This window comes from Rhododendron vialii, chromosome 4a (genome assembly GCF_030253575.1).
Source record: "Rhododendron vialii isolate Sample 1 chromosome 4a, ASM3025357v1".
Lineage (NCBI taxonomy): Eukaryota > Viridiplantae > Streptophyta > Magnoliopsida > Ericales > Ericaceae > Rhododendron > Rhododendron vialii.
Genome location: NC_080560.1, coordinates 25,822,071 through 25,833,266, shown reverse-complemented (window position 1 = coordinate 25,833,266; position 11,196 = coordinate 25,822,071). Strand labels below are relative to the sequence as shown.

Here is an 11,196-nt window from a genome sequence, read left to right as displayed (position 1 = left end):
TATTGAGAAAGTAGCCTCAAATGCTAAAGCGGAAGGAACACTTTACAAGGTTCCGTAAGGAATAAGATTTCGAAAATGTAGGATCTAGGAAAGATACCAAATGGAAATGGGATGTTTGACCAGTCATAAAAAGGAGTCCTAAAAGGGCTAAGCTAATGAACTGATAAGGGAACAAGAATCCTAGATATCTTGGGTTTCCTATATGAAATAGGAATCCTAGGGCAACAGGGATGCTTGGACAGCAAGCATCTAAGAATCTATAAATACGAGGTAAACCTAGAGGTAAAAGGTACGAAATATAAGGCATTCATACTGTTTTCCTACTGATAATTAGGATTTCTCTGCTAGTACGTGATACTAACTTAGGCATCGGAGGGCCTTTGCCACGAGAGACAAATGTGCGCTCACCCCTTGTCTGTTTTACAGATTAGGGTTCCAACGGCGAACTAGGGTTCCGGTGAAGAGGTATGAGTAGTTGTTACAAATCAGTGTTGTTTAAAGTATTAATTGTTTTCATCCCCCTACAGAAACACTCTAGACGCGAGGGTATCGATACCCATGCAAAGTGGTATCGATACCAACTCAGTTCGAGCAGATTTTTTTGCAAATTTTCAAAGGTTCAACACAACAACCACAATAACAAAAATAGGCATGATCCAAGACAAGAAAACACTTCCTTTACATATATTGAGAGGTAGAATCCCTACCTCGAGTCTTGAGAACGAAACCTACGAAAGATACGAGCCCTAGCTTTCCAAAATACTTGATTCGACCGGAATACACCACTCTGAGCTCAAACGAATGAGATTCAAGTTCAATATTGCGAATGAAATGTGGGCTGAAGGTTGATTTTCATGAGTTTTGTGTTTGGAGGTGAGTTTTTGAGTGAGTGGGTGAGAGAGAGTGAGAGACGTCGGAGAGGGAGAGAAAGCCGTGAGGGAGATGTGAGGAGAAAATAATTCTCTACTCTCACCCTCCTATATATACTCACATATATGCAAACTAGACTTTGCACCCTTCCATAATCAATTCTATCACTTTAGCCCTAAATTCACATAACACTATTATTTCACATTTCTTTCTCAATAATCATGCACTTATAAAATATTAACATTGATAAAATAAATACGGGTCTCTACATGTTCTCTTGCTTTAGATTTTTTTGATATAAATAGGTTAAATCTCACTTCACACCCGTCACCACTAAACCACTATGTCAACTCCCATCACTAATATGCAATTTCACTTTGACCCAAAAACATTATCCACATTAAAAGGCTTACTCACATATAAAAGTTAAAAGTTAAATAATTTAAATGACGGGTCTCTATAGTTTATTTGCTCTTGGATATGATATCCTGGGAACTTTATATCTCCCTCCAAACATTGTACTTTATCCACACTTCATATAAACTATTCTCTCCGTCCCATTTTCACTATCCATTTTTGAATTGCTTGTATTTTTCAATGTATAATGTTTTTCATAATTTGAAATTTTGTATTATAAAACTAATCGAAATCTATCAAACAAGATCCATATTGTATATTTTTCAAGGTCCACACTATAAGATATAAGCAAAAGACATAAAAGTCTCATTTGATAACAGTGATAGATGGTTGGGATTCGTAAGGAGATGGGATTAGGATTAGGTTAGGTAATGAGAAGGGATTGGTAATAAGTATGTTTGTTTGAGATGAGATTAGATGATGAGATTATTAACATTATGTTTGTTTCACATGAGATAGGATTGGATTGATGGTATGCATTTTCATTTTTGCCCTTATGCAAAACTGATTTATTCAATAAACAAGGATAGAAAAGTAATTTTGCATGGCTTGTGTTGGGATTGGATTATCAATAGCAAGTGTGAGAGGATACTGTGTATACCCCCTAAAGCCCACCTTGGTAGTTCATAGGACTAATAGTCCCAACCCATTTTTGATTACCAAACAAGGTATTGGTAGTCCCTTGGGATACTACCAATTCTAAGGGCTAATACCCAAAAGATGGACAATAAAAATGGGACGGAGGGAGTATAAAACAAACCAAGTAACTTTTTAAACTCCCCTCCAAGAATGATCACCCCTCCAACCATATTCACCTCTCTATCTCCTTCTTATTATATCCATCTTTCCCTCTCCAAAATATATCATGCTAATAAACAAGCCGTTAGTGTAAGACTTTACATAGCTAACAAGAAAAATCACTTTTTTCCGCTCTATTTGGCATATTTAGAGCCATTTATCAATATCCTATGCAAATGTATGTGAGTCTCAAAAGCCTCCAATCCTTAATTCTCAGATTTTTTTATTTTTTTTCTTAAAAAACACCTAAAAAAACACCTCAAATCTCAATCTCATAGTTCCCGATCAAATTTTTATGATTCGAACCGTTCAATGTGTGCAGAATGTGATTTTAAAGGTGCCCGCAAAAAAATAGCAAAAAAAAATGACCGGGAAAGGCTTGATTTGAGCAGTTTTTATTTGAACCGTTCAATAAAAAACTGTTCGGATCAAGCCCTTCCGAGTCATTTTTTTTTGCTGATTTCTCGCAGGTACCCCTAAAATCACGTTCTGATCACATTGAGTGGCTCGAATCATCAAAATTTGATCGGAAACTATGAGGTGTTTTTTTAGGTGTCCTCGAAACCGCCCCGTATATATATATATATATATATATATATATATATATATATATATATAGAGAGAGAGAGAGAGAGAGAGAGAGAGAGAGAGAGAGAGAGAGAGAGAGAGAGAGAGAGACATGGGGGGAGGGTGTGAATATGGAGGAAAAATTATTCTTTGTCCCTGGGACACCGTCACATGGTGCTCCAAAATTATTTTTCACCACATGTCTTTTCTTACATAGAATTGGACCAATGCTAGCAGGCATTGAACACGGGACCATGATTGTAAAAAAAATTAAAATATATTTTAATTAAAAAGTGTGGTGCACATTCAATCGCGGGGCCGAAACAAACATCAAATGTGTCACCCAACCTCTGAGAGAGCGAGGGGCCAGAATGTCAGGATGAGCAAGAGAAAAACGAGAGAGAAAGAGGGGACGACATTCTGTACTTAACAACACTCTAAAAGTGTACACTAACAATTTCAAATGTTTCACTTTTTTATTTTTTACCTAACAATTTTCTAACACAATTTTCGGGTCCCATTTTAAACACTTTTGTGTCATATAAGAAACATTTTCACAAGAGTCAAATGTGATTGCTCTAACAAACCAGATTAGTTAAGGGGAAGGTGTTATGTTGGATTTAACCTGAGGGACTTTCATGAACTTTACAAAAAAACACATGGACTTGTAAAAAAAAAAGGAAGGTTAATGCTTTCTGTTAGCTCCATCCTTTACAAATTAACGGAATTGGATGGTGGAGGCTTTTAAGTTAACGAAATGGTAAGTTCAGGTGTCTTTTTGTTATTAGTTAAAGTCCAAATGCTGTTTTGTAAAGTTCTTGAAAGTTCAAGGACTTTTTAAAATTTTTTCCAAAGTGTTATGTTGGATTTAACATGAGGGCGGGGGTTGCAATTTCTAAGACCTCAATGGTTTTAGTGGTTTAGTCAGAAACCTCATGGGAGGTTAGTGTAATACTACACTCTAAAAAATTCAACCTCAGTCACTTGTATTGTTATCCATTCTCCTGTTTATATACAAGTAATAATAATAATCTCTCGCTTTTTAATGGAGACACGCACTTGATTTTTGTATAAGATCATCTCCAACTCACTCTCACTCTTTCTCCATTTTGAAGACTAAAAAAAAAAATTTCTATTCAAAAGATAATTTTGGAGAATCAACAACTCCAACCCAATTCTCCATTTTTCACCTTCAAAACTTCCTCCCCCCCACCCACCCACCCAATTCTTCCTTCATTTATTGTTCGATATTATTTTTTTCCCCTCCTTTCATTAGATGCATGTTTTTTTTCTCATTTCAACTCATTGTTCTCCATTTTTCACCTCCAAAACTCCCACCCCCCCCCCCCCCCCCCCCCCCCCCCACCCAATTCTTCCTTCATTTATTGTTCGATATTTTTTTTTTCCTCTCCTTTCATTAGATGCATGTTTTTTTTCTCATTTCAACTCATTGTTCAAACCAATACAATGATAGGATAGTGTAAATGAGAAAATTTAATATTATGAGTTCAAATGGCTTGAATTTACATTTGATGTTATTTCAAAATGCATTTACACATACTTAATATTAGACTCATTTTGAAGGTATTATTATTGTCTTTCCAATTATACTAATTTTGTAGAAAAAAAGATGCGTAATGTAAAAGTTATATGTAATTGACGAAATTCTAGCAAAAAAGTAAATAGAATATTAGTGAAGGAGAGAAATGGAGATGGGTCTCCATTTGGGAGGTGATCCTCCAATTATGAAAAATGAGAATTGAGTCTTCAAAATGGAGACCCTAAATGGAGATGGGTTGGAGGGCATGGATTCTCCAAAATTGAGTTTTGGTGCCCAAATGGAGATGGGTTGGAGATGCACTAAAGTGGTCTATTTTGTTTTCCTCAACACTCTCTCTCTCTCTCTCTCTCTCTCTCTCTCTCTCATTGCTTGAACACAATCATACCTTCAGGGTGAGAGAGACATGGAATCCCTAAGAATACCACCACCATCGTCGTCAAGGGTTATTTCCGACAATTACAGAGGCTATTCGTATTTGAAAGAAGTTGTGGGTCGACCCGAAATCCATTTCTTATCAACTCCGAGGCTCATTTTTACACATCCGGTTTCTTTGTAGCAGACTCTGAAAGTGAAAATTCATTGCACTTTTCTTTCATCTACTACTATCTCCTCCTCGTCGGATATCCAGGTCCCTCTCTTTCTCTTTCTCTTGAAGTTGTTGGATTTCACGGATTAATGTGGTTGTACTTTGTTTGATTGCCTACAAAACAGAGGAAACCAAACACTTTTGATTTCTTGTCAAAACTTTTTGGTACGTACCCGGAATAAATATACTACTTCAAAGTGGAGTATGTTTGTTTAAATTCCTCTTATGGTTGTGTTGTGGGCGTCTAGCTGTGGTGCTCCCAAGCGGTTTGGGAGCACCATACTCCCATTGTTTCTGAGCCGTTGGATGCTATGGGTTTAATCTCAGCCATTGATAGAAAACTCCCCCTCTCTCTCATTTACCTCCTATCCCAATTACTTTTTTTGACTGAAATTGAAAGCCCTAATTTTTCACCCCTCCTCCATCCCGCCTCTCTCTTCTCACGCCTCCACAGTTAGTTGAAAACTCCATAGCTCCCAGCCCTCCCAAATGCAGCTCCACACCTCCTCCAAAGCTCCCTAACGCAGACACCCGACACCTTTCATCTTTTTCTCCTGTGCTCCTCTGAACAAGGGTAGAAGCCTCCACAGCTCCTACACCTCCTGATCTCCACAGCCCCAAAGCCAACGACGAGGTAACTCTCTCTCTCTGGATGTTGAATTTAACAGTTCAAAAAAGAGACCCATCTATTAATGGGTACACAGATAAATGCTGCTGGGAGAGAGTTTACCCTTCTTCTTTTTTTTTTTCTTTCAAACGGGATTTAAAACAAAGAAAATGTTGTTTAAAACAAAGAAAATGTTGTTGAGAGAATGTAGGGGTTTCGCCAATGTACGAGATTTAAAACGGAAGACGACGATGATGATTTCAAGGTTGCATTTGTATTGTTCATTATGGGAGTTGTTCTATGTCCAACATCGGAGTGGTAATTTGTTGTATGACTGCATTGATTTGGACAAAAGTAGGTGCACGCTTTTTGCTTAAGCCACCCATATGAAGCCCATTTGTTTAAGTTTCAGTTAGACTAAGGGAGTTTTTTTTCCCTCTTTGGATTTTTTTCATTAGTGCATAGGTACAGTTCGACTAAGGGAGTATTTTTTCCCCTGTTTGGATTTTCTTCATTAGTGCCATACTGCCAATGGTAAAAATTCAAGTTGTTATCATCAAAGTGTTCAAGTTGTTTTGGTCTTGCTTTTTGGTTTATTGTCAAATTTGCTTTTAGCTTTCGGGGCTCCAGTCGTTTATCATCAACACTTGTCTTAGTAGTCCAACTGGCACTGAATAACCTTCTTGGAAACATTGGAGTATTCTTCTTGTTCGGTGTCCTCATTGTCACAATAGACTATGCATCCAAGTCTCTGATAGGTGGGTCAAATCCTTGCCAATAGTTTTGTGGGTGCTCAAAACCTTTCCATGGGTTATGGGTTAGTGCCATGAACCGGGGTTTTTTAGCAGGGGCAAGTGCAGGGAGGCATTGAACCCATACAAGTTTGACAAGCAGTTGACAAACCCATCACGATTTGGACGGAGGGTCATGTGCAAGTATTTGGAGGAAAAACGCCGTCTATTTTGTAATGAAATATTTATGTATCGTTCTTTTCATAGGGTGAACGCTATTGTTTTTACGTACCTTTTATTAGAGGAAAAAAAATATGAGTTCGTGCGTGATGCACAGGTTTTTTCTTAGAACTAGCTAAATGGCTGGGTTGAAGCTATTAGAATCAGGAGGGTTGTCATTTTTTAGTTCTTGGAGATGCCTTGTGGAGTAATTGTTTGCACCAACATCCTATTGTTCTCCACTAATTGAGTCTTAGTTGCACTTTTGGAGTTGCTTCTTGCTTCACCAGTGGCGGTAGCTCTTCCATTGCTTTTTCCAGCAGGCGGAGTGATGAGATTCCCTCCAACAACACTGGTGGATCTATGTTTTCTTGGACATTAATATCTGAAAGGCTTAACAAAAATACCGCGACACTAGAAGGATAATTTGATGACAATTGTAGTTCTTTTTTTTATGACAAATGTAGTTAAAATTCAGTTATGGAGACAAACAATGATATGGCAAATGCTGCCTTTTTGTGAATGTGATGTGCCTTGGTGGCTCTTGCTGTAAACTTGATATGGCAAATGCTGCCTTTTTGTAAACTTGGTGGCTCTTAGTGTTTGATAAATGGTGACCCTGTTTAGGATCTTTGTGGTGTTGTTTGGTGTGCCGTAAACATGTTGTACCATTTCAGAAATTTGGCATACCCATACTTGCAGAAATCTGGGCATACTTCCCATTTCTATAGCAATACTTACCATATAAACAGGGTGTGCTTACTAAAATATGGGCATACTTACTATTTCAATAACCATACTTACAGAAATCTGGGCATACTTTCCATTTTCATAGCAATACTTACCATATAAACAAGGCGTCCTTACTAAAATATGGGCATACTTACTATTTCAATACCCATACTTATAGAAATCTAGGTGTACTTTCCATTTCCATAGTAATACTTACCATATAAACAAGGTGTGCTTACTAAAATTTGGGCATACTTATCATTTCAATAACCATACTCACTGCCTTACCACGACTACAAATAAGTTCTTGTCTAGATCACTGCCATAGTTTTACTGAATTAAAAGATTACAATAAACTTCTTGTCCCTACTCATTGTCTTAATACAAACAAAGGTTACATTTATCCTTCACAATTCTTGTTCGAAATCATCTTTCTATCCTCCAAAGTTGCTCCCATGAAACTGGGCTTGAACACTCTCGAAATTTCTTGACCAGTTAGAAGTCTACAAGGTTAAAGTTCGAAAATTAGTGGATGGACAAATACATAATAGTCTATCAACTAAACAGTAAGACATCAAACTCTGTGTCTGCGGCCCTCTTATTCGATCTTCTCTCTCCAAGTGTTTAGTGTCTCTATATTCTTCTTTTGAGCATACCCACTTTCTCAACTTCACGATACCAGCATTATCCTTGTGCATATTATAGTTCTGAATACTAAAGCCATTCACTTTGGCATATGCATTATAGAGTGTTTCTCCATCCTCATGCATGTCAAATGTCATTTGATAGACTTCTTCTTCCGTTAATTCATCCAACCATTTTTCGTCATTTCCGTCATCATTGCTAGAATCATCACAAATGTCAATCACTACATTCTTCCCATTCCCCTGAACATTGTCATCCAATCTCTCAAAATTTGATCGAGACAAATAGGTTCACAATTAGTGGCAAGAACTAACATAGATATGCTTACCACGAATTACCATATTACCTACGGTATGACAAGCAAAATTATATTACCTACAAAGAGTACCTACCATTTTCATAACCATACTTACCACAAATAAAGGGTTTTTTACTAAATTCTGAATATGCTTACGACGAATATAGAGAACTTATTCTCCTAATACTTCCTAAATACGGTTTTCATTTGTAATAAAAATGCCATAAAAAGTGGTATATAAAGTCATAAGCAATGGTAAGTATAACCATAAAAAACATAAAAACCTGGGAAGCTTCATTAGATTATTGTGAAACACTTATTCAAGATTTTTCAACTTATGATCTTTCAGTAAGTTGGTACGAGGTAATAATCACAACTAAATTCAATTTGTTCTTGAAAAAAACTTACTTGGTGAGCTTCAACTTGTTATGGAGCTTCTTCTTAAATCTTCAATTTTTTGGACAAGAGGAGAGATGAATGGGAGCTAGAGGAGTTAGAGTGGATAAGTTTTCAGGGTTTAAGGTAGGTATGGAGAAATCTAGTACCATTAATGTCATAATTGGTGGTAGGTAAACAAGGCAATTGGCAAAACGTGATCAGTTTGCGTGGTAAGACTTGTTCAAGCATATAGTCATTTTTCCCTTATTTCATGGTAAGTATTGTCAACCATGTGGTAAGTGTTATCAATGAATATTAATCCATCGTAAAAATTTAATTTTTGTGGTATCTCTAGCCTTATGCTTTGGCAAGTAAGTTTTATTCTATAGAAGTATGACATTAATGATGGGTAGGTATATCATCATTAATGTCATATTACCTACCACATTAAATTTTATTTGGATCTACTTGTATTATTTTATGATAAATTAAATAAAAGCATTTATATTAATAAAATTACTTTTAAAATGGATCAAATAAATGAGATATTTCAATTTACTAGTTCATTAGTGGTTACTCCTACATTGACCAAGTGATTAATGTTAACCACAAAGACTGTAACTCCTTCATTTGCTAAGTGATCAATGTTAACCATCAAATAACCATTTTTGAAATTTGATAATTGTGTAATTTGAAGGATTGAAATAGATAAGTCTGTGGTTAAGCAATTAAATAAATTAATCAGTCTACTTTAGCCAATTGTATTAATCTTCACTAATCACTATCAATCAATATCATTGTTAACTACTACCAAATATGATCTTAATCGATTCAAATCGTCAGATCGATTGGCTGAACATATAACCAAATCAATCAATTACAAATGAATCAATCCTCGTTGATTGATCGCGGTCAAGTATATTAGTATCAACACTATTAGTTGTTAGATTTACAAATTATATCATATTGATCACTATAAACTATATTAATGAAATTGAATAGCCTAATTTCATTAAATACTATCATAAATTCAATTGAGAATCCTACAAAATTAATCAATAGCTATTAAGCAAAAATATATTTATTGTTCAATTTTGTTGTAACAATCAACTTCTAGCATTATTTTATAATATATTAACTAAATTTGTAAGCTATCAAAATATTAAACGAATATCTTATTTTTTCCATAATATTTAAAAGCAAGTTACTTAAATATATCTATAATAAATGATTACTTAAAAATAAATCAATTAAATACATTTATAATGTCATTTGAAAATTATGACAAATTTTTGTCAAATTTTTGTTTTTAGATAATTCTTCTAATTATATTTTCATAACAAATTAAAATTTTAAACTAGATTTATAAACGAACACCATTTTTTAGGTTTTCCACAACCCAATTCTTAGCAAAAAGGAAAAATATATGGTGTATATAGCTTAAAGTGATGTGAATATATAAATCCCCAAAATCTCCAAATTTTTCCGCCAAAAAATAGGGTACTCTTTTTTTTTTTTACTTAATGGTAACTTGTTACCTGACCAACCGGTTGTAGTAAGTGTTGCCTGTTTATGTGGTAAGTTTTACCTTACACAATGGTAAGTTTGCCTGTTTCTGTAGTAAGTAATTCTTCGTTTTTTTGTTCAAAACCACCCTACTTTTAGTTTTTGGTTTTGATCCAATAGCTGTGATTTATCTATTTTCAATCCAAGGACTGTAATTCATTGGGAGCACCACAGAAGTTTTGGTGTTGTGGGGAGAACAGATATTTTTTCCTTTATTTTTCATTTTCCTGCTTTCTGGGACTAACAAACAGCAGACAGAGCAACATTAGTCTGCAGTTTCTTCCATCCGTGCCCAAGCAAATCTATTACTGTACTATCTATTCTGCATATAACCAATAATGTGTTGTCCAATTACTAATACATACAAATTGAACTATATCAATATCTGAATTCTCTGGGAATCAAAGTGCTGAGAGTTCTTTGTTTTTGATCAAATAAAAGAAAAGAAAAGACGGATGATGTCCACTTCATCTCATGTCATTTTTAACTTATCGTAAAAAAATTCCCATGTCATTTTAATTACTATAATTACTACAGTAATAGATTCCTCTCTCGGTTCTCACTCTTGAGGATTTTAAATATCTACATATTCGTACTGTGTTATGTATGCATACTTTCGAAAACAAAAATACATTTATATCTGATTTGAGAATATTTTTGGCAGCAGAAACACTTGCAGAATGAAGAAACACAAATTCAAGGTAACCACAAGTCAAATAAATAAAAAAATAAAAAATTCATCTTTTAGAGGTTTTTCGGTTCCAATCTGTTGTCTTTGCTTTGCAGATGCATCGAAAACCGTTCATGTCAAATTCCAATGACAGAAAGAGTGCTTTTGGAGAGAAATTTCGCAGCGGGAGGTGATCCTTCTTTGGGTTCATGGGACCCTTCGAAAATCAAAATCAAAATTAGTGTTTCTGTTTCCTTCAATTAAACAATGTTTCAGAACAGAAATGCTACACACACATACAATCTGTGCACAGATTGTGCACAGATTTTGTTGTGGGGCCCACCACGGGTCCCACACAAATCATCCGAGCCGTTCATTAAATGTAAAATATTTTTTCTAGGGTCCCCGTAAAAAATAATCTCAATCCGATACCTATAGATGCTCGATCCAATCGTATAACTTTTCATTATCCGAAAATCTGAATGAAAAGTTAGATGGTTGGATAAAGCACCTATAGGTATTGGATTGAGCTTATTTTTTACGGAGACCCT

At 35.3% G+C, this 11,196-nt stretch overlaps 1 long non-coding RNA gene across 1 annotated transcript; it reads left to right on the top strand.

Moving 5' to 3' along the window:
- The first annotated feature begins 5,341 nt into the window (after nucleotides 1–5,341).
- On the top strand, nucleotides 5,342–6,879 carry LOC131322778 (uncharacterized). The gene is made up of 2 exons (XR_009198959.1): nucleotides 5,342–5,433; nucleotides 6,037–6,879. It is a non-coding gene; the product is annotated as an uncharacterized LOC131322778 (long non-coding RNA).
- Nucleotides 6,880–11,196: the final 4,317 nt, after the last annotated feature.